Genomic DNA, 10,476 nt, shown 5'->3' on the forward strand with positions numbered 1-10,476 from the left:
CCCCCCAAAAGAGACAAATACCCCATCTGCAGAGTGCTCTATACTGTGCCCCCTAAAAGAGACAAATACCTCATCTGCAGAGTGCCCTATACCGTGCCCCCCAAAAGAGACAAATACCCCATCTACAGAGTGCCCTATACTGTGCCCCCCAAAAGAGACAAATATCCCATCTGCAGAGTGCTCTATACTGTGCCCCCCAAAAGAGACAAATACCCCATCTACAGAGTGCCCTACACTGTGCCCCCTAAAAGAGACAAATACCCCATCTACAGAGTGCCCTACACTGTGCCCCCAAAAGAGACAAATACCCCATCTGCAGAGTGCTCTATACTGTGCCCCCCAAAAGAGACAAATACCCCATCTACAGAGTGCCCTATACTGTGCCCCCAAAAGAGATAAATACCCCATCTGCAGAGTGCCCTATACTGTGCCCCCAAAAGAGACAAATACCCCATCTGCAGAGTGCCCTATACTGTGCCCCCCAAAAGAGACAAGTACCCCATCTGCACAGTGCCCTATACCAGTGGTCTCCAAACTGTGGACCTCCAGATGATGCAAAACTACAACTCCCAGCATGCCTGGACATCCGGGAATGCTGGGAGTTGAAGTTTTGCATCATCTGGAGGTCCACAGTTGGAGACCACTGCCCTATACTGTGCCCCCTAAAAATATGACTCCATACAATCCCAATCACAGTGTATCTTGTATAAGGCCAATCAGAGGCCCCCCATAAAGAGCCTGTGCCTGTCATCCCCAGGTGGAGCCCCCTACAGGATGCTCCTCCATGCTGCACCTTTCAGCCTCGCTCCCTCACTGTTCTGTCACCTATGACCTCTGCAGGAGAACTAAATGTCACCGCTGATCTCTATATAGTCATAAAGTGTTTTCATAAAAAGGTCTATTGGGTACTCAGGGCTGTGGGCAAGCTGGGTGACCCAGCTGAGAAGAATGGGACATCAGACTAATGTTCTGGATCTCCGGCACTGCTGCTTATCATGGAGGTGAGGTGTCAGTGTGGCCCCTCAGTCCAGTCATGTGACCTCCCCCCCCCCCATTGTTTGAGTAGGATTGTTAACATCTATGTCTTATCTATGTCTGGAACATTGGACGTCGGGTTAAAGGGCACAATGACCCTATTGTGTAGGGGGTCGCCCCTTATCACCCCACAGGATTGGATTTACTGATAGGGACGGCTCCACCCTCACCTACTACAGGACCCACAGGGATGGAGAGGACATCACCAGAAGATCCGGGACCTCCGCACAGGATGGAAGGTAAGGTCATCCAGAGCTGCACTCACTATTCTGCTGGTGGGGTCACTGTGTACATACATTACTTATCCTGTACTGATCCTGAGTTATATCCTGTATTATACTCCAGAGCTGTACTCACTATTCTGCTGGTGAGATCACTGTGTACATACATTACATTACTTATCCAGTACTGATCCTGAGTTATATCCTGTAGATCTTTTATTAAAATTTCAAACATAACAATAAAAAAAATTACAAAACATAAACATATCATATCCGATAGAACATATCAATATAATGATCATAAAACCAACACAATAGCATAAAATACAACACCGGTCCACCCCACACTCATTCCTGCACACAAACAAATATATACAATATTTACAAAAGACATATTCCTATAATACCCATTATACCCATACCATACTAATAAACTATATACACTAATATACACTAATACTAAATGTGAATTTCCTGGCCCAGTTGCAATACCAAAACCCAATACCAGTAATATACCAAAAAGAATAACAACAACAACAATAATAATATATACAAAATAATAAAAACCAACACAAACAAAATAACACCACTTTTTTTTTTTTTTTTTGGCCCTGAGCTGGTCCCGCATCCCATGCCCCCAGTACATGTTACCAGACGTCCATGAACCAGTCCAGGATTTTCTGTATATATAAAAGTCCCATACAAACCCCCTCCCCCCTTTTTAACCCACCACCCAACCTAAACTAAACCCAAACCACAGGTGGCATCACACAATATATACAATATATACATTACATAAAATATACACAGACTAACAATATATACAATACATAAGTATACAAATAGACTACAAAATAAATACAATAACAAATACATATAACACTATAAGCCAAACAACAAACCCCTAAAGCTCAAGTTCAGTGCCTGCAAGCCCTATATTACCATAAACCAACTGCTCAAAACAAAAAGACTAATGTGCCAGCATCAGCCCACCACCAGGGGGGGACAACAGGCTAAGGCACTTTAAAGGCAGAGCCCCTCCATAGACGAGAGGCCCTGCCAGCACCCAGCCTCTCGTACTCCAGAGAACGCACCTTCACCAGGTCACCGAGAATGTTCCTAACCACCACATCCACAGGGAGGATTTTACGCTGCGTCGACACTAAACACCGTGCGTTCCACGTGTAGTACCTAACCACTGAGCTGACTAGGAATAAAGTGCACCGGTCCCAGCCTCCAAGGTTTCTGAATGCCCCATAGGCCCATTCCGCATAGGAGAGACTGGCCAGCCGAGGCCAACCAATGGAAGCGCCCACCCTGGTGTAAACCTCTGTGTTAAAGGGACAATGAAGCAGAAAATGCTCCATGCTTTCCAGCATGCCTCCACACTCTTCGCGGGGACATCCCCGGTCATCAGAGCTCCTGCACTTCAGATTGTCCCTCACACACAGTTTCCCATGGAAGCAGCGCCAAGTCAAGTCCCAAAACTTCAAGGGGATCCTGATAGAATTCAAAAGCTCTAAACCCACCTCCAGATCCCGACTTGGGCAGTCCTTGAGCGCCAATGGCCTCTGGAAATGGGAAGACAGGACCCTCTTGTCAAGGAATTTCCTCGACAGAGTCCTAATCTCCCACATCCCCAGACCCCACCGACGAATAACCTTCAGAACCGGGGTAGCATAAGCCGGGAGATGCCCGTGTGGTGTGCGAAGATCCTTCACTTGCCCTCCTGTCTCCCATTCCTGGAAGAAAGGCCGAAACCATCCCCTACAGGAGGATACCCACGGAGGAGCCCTCTCTGACCAGAGGTTTGCTATATTGGTCTTAAGAAAGGTATTCACTAGGAATACCACGGGGTTGACCATACACAACCCCCCTAGTCTCCTTGTACGGTAAGTAACCTCCCTCTTCACTAGGTTCAGTCTGTTCCCCCATAACATCTGGAAGAACACACTGTAGACCCGGGTCCAAAGAGGTTCTGGCAACATGCATACACTGCCCAGGTATATCAGTAAAGGGAGCAGGAATGTTTTGATCAGGTTAACCCTTTCCCGGAGGGTCAAAGACCAACCCTTCCACTGATCCACCTTCTGAGCGGCGATCTTAAGCCTGCTGTCCCAGTTTTGTTTGGGGTAATCCCCTTGGCCAAATTCGATGCCGAGAACTTTTGCAGATTCCTGGGGCCCTGGAAGGGCGTCCGGGAGATCAAAACTAGGATCTCCCCCTCCCAGCCAGAGACTCTCGCACTTATCCCGGTTGATCTTGGACCCGGATGCCTCCGAGTAGCGGTCCACCTCTGACATCACCCATTGGCCTTCCTCTTGTGAGGAGACAAACACGGTGACATCATCAGCATACGCTACCGCCCTCAGAGCCAAATCCGGCACCGCCAGGTCCATTCTCACCCCCGCCAAGGGTCCACAATCAATCCTCCTAAGGAAAGGATCAATTGCAAACACGTACAGTAACGGGCTCAAAGGACAACCCTGACGGACGCCAGACCCAACCTCAAAAGAGCGGCCAATCCAACCATTCACAAGCGGGAAACTCTCTGCCCCTGCATACAAGATCTTAAGCCAATCAACAAACCCCCCCGGCAGGCCATATCTCAGAAGAACAGACCAGAGGTACTCATGGTTAACCAGATCAAACGCTTTTGCCTGATCCAAGGACAGCAAGTACCCCTTCCAGTGGCCAGCCCTACCCTGCTCCACAGCCTCTCGGACACTGAGCACAGCACTAAATGTACTGCGGCCCGGAACAGAGCAATGCTGAGCCCCCGAAAGGAGCCGGGGTGCAAACTCCACCAGCCGGTTAAACAGCACTTTTGCCAGAATCTTTCGGTCCACATTGAGAAGCGCTATGGGACGCCAATTCTCAATGTGGAACGGGTCTTTACCCTTTGACAGGATGATCAGCGCTGACCTCCTCATTGACTTTGGCAGAGTGCCCGAGGATAGACACTCATTAAAAACCGCAGTCAAGAGGGGAACCAAAGTGTCCTTAAAGGTCTTATAGAACTCAGATGTTAAGCCATCCGGACCGGGTGACTTCTTGAGGGCAAGCCCATCAATAGCCATCCTGACTTCCTCTTCCCGGATCATCTCTGTCAAAACGTCAAGAGAGGGGTCTACTCCTGGTTCAGGGACGGTTTCAGCCAAGAAAGCTGATACCTTATCTCGATCTAGATCCTTCCTTCCCAAGAGGTGCGAGTAGAAGGATCTGACGACCTCCAAGATCCCTGATCTGGACCTTTTCAAGGATCCCGTACTATCAATCAGTCCTGAGACTATTTTACTATTCACTGACATCTTGCAGTTTCTGTAAGGGTCAGGCGAGCGGTACTTCCCGTAATCCCTCTCAAAAACCAAAGATGCGTGTCTGTCGTACTGGCACTTCATCAACAAGGACTTCACTCTGGAGATATCGTCACGACTACCTCCAGTCGAGACAAGGTGCTCAAGTTTCTTCCTCAGGCCCTGGTACAAACGGTACCTATTTAGGCTTCTGAGGCCCGAGAGCTGGCGGAAGAATCTTTCAACCCTTTCCTTGAAGATCTCCCACCACTCTGACTTACTGCTACAAAGGCCCAGCAATGGTACCTGGCTCTGAAGAAAATCCTCAAAGGACTGTCTTATCTCCGCTTCTTCCAAGAGAGACGAATTCAGCTTCCAATAGCCTCTGCCCATCCGGGGGGTCTCTGCGACATTCAGAGAAAACAAAATTAAACAGTGATCGGAGAACTCCACCTCAACAACAGATACTGCTGAAGAGACGGCCTCCTCCTTTAAATAAAACCTGTCTATCCTAGACCTACAACTACCCCTATGATAGGTGAATCCCACGTGGCCTGGGGTGTGCCGGATGTGGACATCCACCAGGCGAGCCTCACTCGCTATGCTATTAAGGGCGACGCTATCATAAGTCAGCTTGTCTCTGGCACCTCCCCTGTCTTGGGGCCTCGTGACAGCATTAAAGTCCCCTCCAAAGACCACCTGCCGACTTGTAAAAAGATAGGGCTTGATCCTCATAAAGAGACACTTCCGGTCCCACTTAGACTGTGGGCCGTAGATGTTAATAAGGCGAAGTTCTTGTCCCTTCATGAGGACATCTAAGATCAGGCACCTCCCCATTTCTAACTCGATAACCCGTCGGCATTCTACCGCTGCGGTAAAAAGGACCGCCACTCCGCTATACGGCTCGGCCCCAAGAGACCAGTAGGAGGGCCCATTCCTCCACTCTCTTTTAGCCTTGTAGATAGATGACATATCTGTTAGCCTGGTCTCCTGCAAAAATAAAATATCAGCATTAATATGGGCAAAAAAATCATAGGCCGCAAATCGAGCCGTATCTGACTTTATGCTGGCAACATTAATGGATGCAAGAGTCAACGGAGAGGGTGCCGCCATCAAGGGTGATTGAGTTAGACAGCTTTCTTTTTCCCACCATCCTTCCCATCCACCCCACCACCCTCCTCATCAGATGATGGTTTACCCCTTTTAAGTGAAATAGATGTGTCCATTTTCCCTTTATATACATTTTCCTCGTCCCCTGACTCTGGGCCTGTCTCCCCCCCTGAAGACATAGATTCCCCAGGGAGAGAGGACTCAGCGTCTCCTGTGAGCCCCACCGCAACATCCGGAACCTCACCCCCAGCCACCCCCTCCTCCGAAGAGGAAATGTCGCGGAGGGCTCGGAACCGGTTGGAGAGACCAATCAGAGGGAGATCAGTTGTACCTTCCTTTGGCATCTGGCAGGTGGGAGAAGATCTTACATCTCTCCTTTTCTTATTCTTCCGAGTACCCCGCTTTGTTTCTGCCCATCCCCCACTGTCCTCATCCGCGCTCCCACCATGGGAGGACAGTGAGGAGACGGCATCCCCCTCTTTGTGGATCCTTCCAGTCTCCTCATCCAGTTCACTATCCCCCAGGGCCTCAGCAGTAAGACTGGCCGCAGGGACAGGATCAGGAGTCACCCCAGTTAGTTGATGCTCCTGTGAGTCCTGAATCTCCCTGTCCCTTTGACGCTTCTCAAGACGCCTCAGTTGGGCAGGCGTCTTCTGCTTACTTTTCTTCCCTGGCCCCTGCACCCCTTCATCCCCGACAGCCATCCCCCCAGCAGAATCCACCTCACGGCTTACTCCCACCGGGGCAACAACCGCGTTGACAAAGGAACGAGGGCAGCGACTGAATGGGTGACCTAAGTCACCACACAGGTGACACCTAATCTCTGCACAAGATGTAGCGAGATGGCCTATTTCCCCACACAGAGTGCACTTCTGCACAGTGCAATTGGCACTAAAATGTGTGGGGTCACCACATCTGTGACAGAGCTTCGGCTGACCCTGGTAGAAGATCTGGATGCGATCCCTTCCGAGGAAGGTCGCAGATGGTATATGGGTAACGGTGTTTCCTGAACGCCTAAGCTTGACCATAAACGTCCAGGCCCCTGACCAGATGCCATATTCATCCCTGTTCTTTTTTGGGACCTCCACCACCTCACCATACCGACCTAGCCACGTCATGATGTCAATACAAGAAAGCGATTCATTACGGGTTAAAACGGTCACCTTCTTGACATTATTTTGGCGAGACACTGCCTGAATGGCAAAGTCTCGCCAGCCGGGCTCATTCTTTACCAACTCATAATTCGACCAGAAGAGCTCAAGCCCCTCCGGCCGAACAAAGCTGATATCGAACTCAGGGGTACCATAAGGATGTATCAAGGCATAGATGTCAGCTGCCTTAAAGCCCAACTTCAGCAGAAGCTCAACAACTTTAGATCTTGGAGGACATGTATCACTGCCTCTCCACCTCAGCCGGACCACATTCCTACGGAGACCACCTGGCCCGGCTGTAGGGAGGGACCACACATTATCCCCCCCTCTTTCCTCTCGGAAGGCTGAAAGACCATGTCTCTCTATCCAGAAGGATAGATCAACCTCCCTACCCTCTACATTGATCGATCTCTCCCCTCTCCTTAAGGCCCCCAGGAGACGCTGCTGCAAACTGTTCTCCCCAGAGCCAGAGGACGAGGAAGCTGCCCCCCTTCCCCCAGCGGTGACATTCGCGTAGCTGCGGATGGGTGCTGCCACCGCTGGGGGTGCAACTGGACCAGGCCCTACATTCCCACCACTAATCTGTGCCCCTTCACCACCCTCCTCCACATAATCCATACCCAAACCATTGACCCCTATTTTAGCTGATGTGCCCCCCATACCTCCACCCGTGCTACAGCCCAAACCACTATTCAAAGCCCCAGACAGATTTTTAGTAACAGATGAATTATTCCCCTCATTCACACCCTCAGTCACTCCAACATTAACCTCCACATTCATACTGGCTGGACCGGTGCGTTCTGGTGCAGATTTTGTACTGTCAGCATCACTGGGTACCAGGGCTGGAGCCATCACCACAGGACAGGTCACCGGTCCCTTATACAAGGACCGGGAAGCCTGCCTAGCCTGTTTATTAGCGGCCCCAGCCCTGTTTTTACCGGTACCCTCCGCCTCATCCGTACTAGAATGTCCAGCTCCTGGGCGCCGCTGATCTGGATCAGCGGCGCCAATGCAAAACAAAAGTTTTTTTCTACTTTTGGGAGAATCTATTTTTCCCTTAGCCACCACGACTACCTCCGGCACTGAGTCACCCCCCTCTCCCACAGGGGAGCGAACTACAGCACCGGAGTCTGCCTCTATGCCCACCGCTGGGCTGCCCTCACTGTACGGCCTTGCGGCCGATGCCTTCTCTGCTCCATCCCTGCTACTGCAAACAGGCATGGAGCTCTGCGCCCTTTTAGTATCTGTACTCTCCCCGCACCTTTGCACCGAGTCCACCACAGAACACGGGCTGGGCTGGGTAACGGGGCTTGCACAATGAGCTGACCCTGCGGCCGACTCAGGGTTTACAGGGAGGGGGGTGTAGATGTAACTCACCACTTCTTGCTGCTTTGGCTTGGTCTTCTTCTTCTTACCCCCAGGTGCCTCATTTGGGAGCTCATCTCCAAACACCAGATTCTGAGGACACACTGGGGATTCCAGCATGCGGATCTGGGCCATTAGCGCCCCTCCCTGGTAGCTGCTGTCACTGTCCTCCCCTGAGTCGGCAGGTGATACTGCTGGTTGCTGTGCAGGGGGCCCACTGTACGGGGCCTGCTGCTGTTGCCGCAGGCCACCAGGTGGATCTGGCTGTTGTTTTTCCTCCATCTCCTCCGCATCATCCACCTGGCTCTCAGGTTGCAGCCCCATCAACCTTTTATTTTCCTTTTCCTCCATTACCTTGAATCTTTCTCCATTTTCCAATTTTTCTTTAAATGGACCACTCTTCGCCAGTAATTCTGCTCTCCTCTCCTCCAAAGCTTGTATTTCAGCCATAAGTCTTTTTATCTCTGCCTGGATCTCTGCCTTTTTCCTCTTAGGAGTTACCTTAGCCCTGGCACGGGCACAGCGAAGTCCCTCTTCGAGCCTCCTGATGGCCTTACAGGCGTCTTCATACTCACGGAGGTGACTTTTTACCCGGGACATATAGGTGGAAATAGACTCCCGGGTCCTCAGCACTCCCCAGCCTTCCTCACTGAGGTCGGCTTCACCTCCGTGAGTACTCTGCCTCCTTCCTGATGAACCCAGCTTTCCGCTGGAAACACCCAGCTTTCCCGAGGTGGATCCAGCCTTGGAGCTCCTCACCTCTGTGGGGGGAGTTGGAGCAGCATTGCTGCGACTCCTGGTGGAACGCCTCACCCCCAAATCCTCCGATGTTCCGGCCGCTTGCTGGCTTCTACTGCTCCCCTGCGGCCTATTCCGAGGAGCAGAAGCCTGGGCCTCGCCTCCCTCACTCATGCCTGGAAACCCACTCCCTCCCTGGGGAGGAGGAAGCAGGCCCCAGGTGGAACAGATGGAAATCCCTGGAGCTCAGGAGACACAGCAGACACACAGCACAGCTGAAGCACGACCACACCCGCAACTAATTGGTCAGCACTCCAGAGCTGTACTCACTATTCTGCTGGTGAGGTCACTGTGTACATACATTACATTACTTATCCTGTACTGATCCTGAGTTATATCCTGTATTATACTCCAGAGCTGTACTCCCTATTCTGCTGGTGAGGTCACTGTGTACATACATTACATTACTTATCCTGTACTGATCCTGAGTTATATCCTGTATTATACTGCAGAGCTGTACTCACTATTCTGCTGGTGAGGTCACTGTGTACATACATTACATTACTTATCCTGTACTGATCCTGAGTTATATCCTGTATTATACCCCAGAGCTGTACTCACTATTCTGCTGGTGAGGTCACTGTGTACATACATTACATTACTTATCCTGTACTGATCCTGAGTTATATGCTGTATTATACTCCAGAGCTGTACTCACTATTCTGCTGGTGAGGTCACTGTGTACATACATTACATTACTTATCCTGTACTGATCCTGAGTTATATCCTGTATTATACTCCAGAGCTGTACTCACTATGCTGCTGGTGAGATCACTGTGTACATACATTACATTACTTATCCTGTACTGATCCTGAGTTATATCCTGTATTATACTCCAGAGCTGTACTCACTATTCTGCTGGTGAGGTCACTGTGTACATACATTACATTACTTATCCTGTACTGATCCTGAGTTATATCCTGTATTATACTCCAGAGCTGTACTCACTATTCTGCTGGTGAGGTCACTGTGTACATACATTACATTACTTATCCTGTACTGATCCTGAGTTATATCCTGTATTATACTTCAGAGCTGCACTCACTATTCTGCTGGTGAGATCACTGTGTACATACATTACATTACTTATCCTGTACTGATCCTGAGTTATATCCTGTATTATACCCCAGAGCTGTACTCACTATTCTGCTGGTGAGGTCACTGTGTATATACATTACATTACTTATCCTGTACTGATCCTGAGTTATATCCTATATTATACTCCAGAGCTGTACTCACTATTCTGCTGGTGATGTCACTGTGTACATACATTACATTACTTATCCTGTACTGATCCTGAGTTATATCCTATATTATACTCCAGAGCTGCGCTCACTATTCTGCTGTGATTTGTATACGCCATTCGCTCTGATTATATCTTATAAATAGACATCAGGTTCGGTTTCTATCTCGTGGATTATAATCTGCCAGGAGAAGCAGAATTTATTTTCGGATGATTAATGAACTCAACCCTAACAGATCCACAGCGGAGCCCCCGG

The 10,476-nt window shown here is 49.8% G+C and overlaps 1 protein-coding gene across 2 annotated transcripts in view; it reads right to left on the reverse strand.

Moving 5' to 3' along the window:
- Positions 1 to 10,476, reverse strand: part of TBCD (tubulin folding cofactor D) — a 324,749-nt gene that overhangs the window by 227,979 nt on the left and 86,294 nt on the right. The gene's annotated exons all lie outside the window — the stretch shown is intronic.

This window comes from Hyla sarda, unplaced genomic scaffold (genome assembly GCF_029499605.1).
Source record: "Hyla sarda isolate aHylSar1 unplaced genomic scaffold, aHylSar1.hap1 scaffold_259, whole genome shotgun sequence".
Taxonomy (NCBI): domain Eukaryota; kingdom Metazoa; phylum Chordata; class Amphibia; order Anura; family Hylidae; genus Hyla; species Hyla sarda.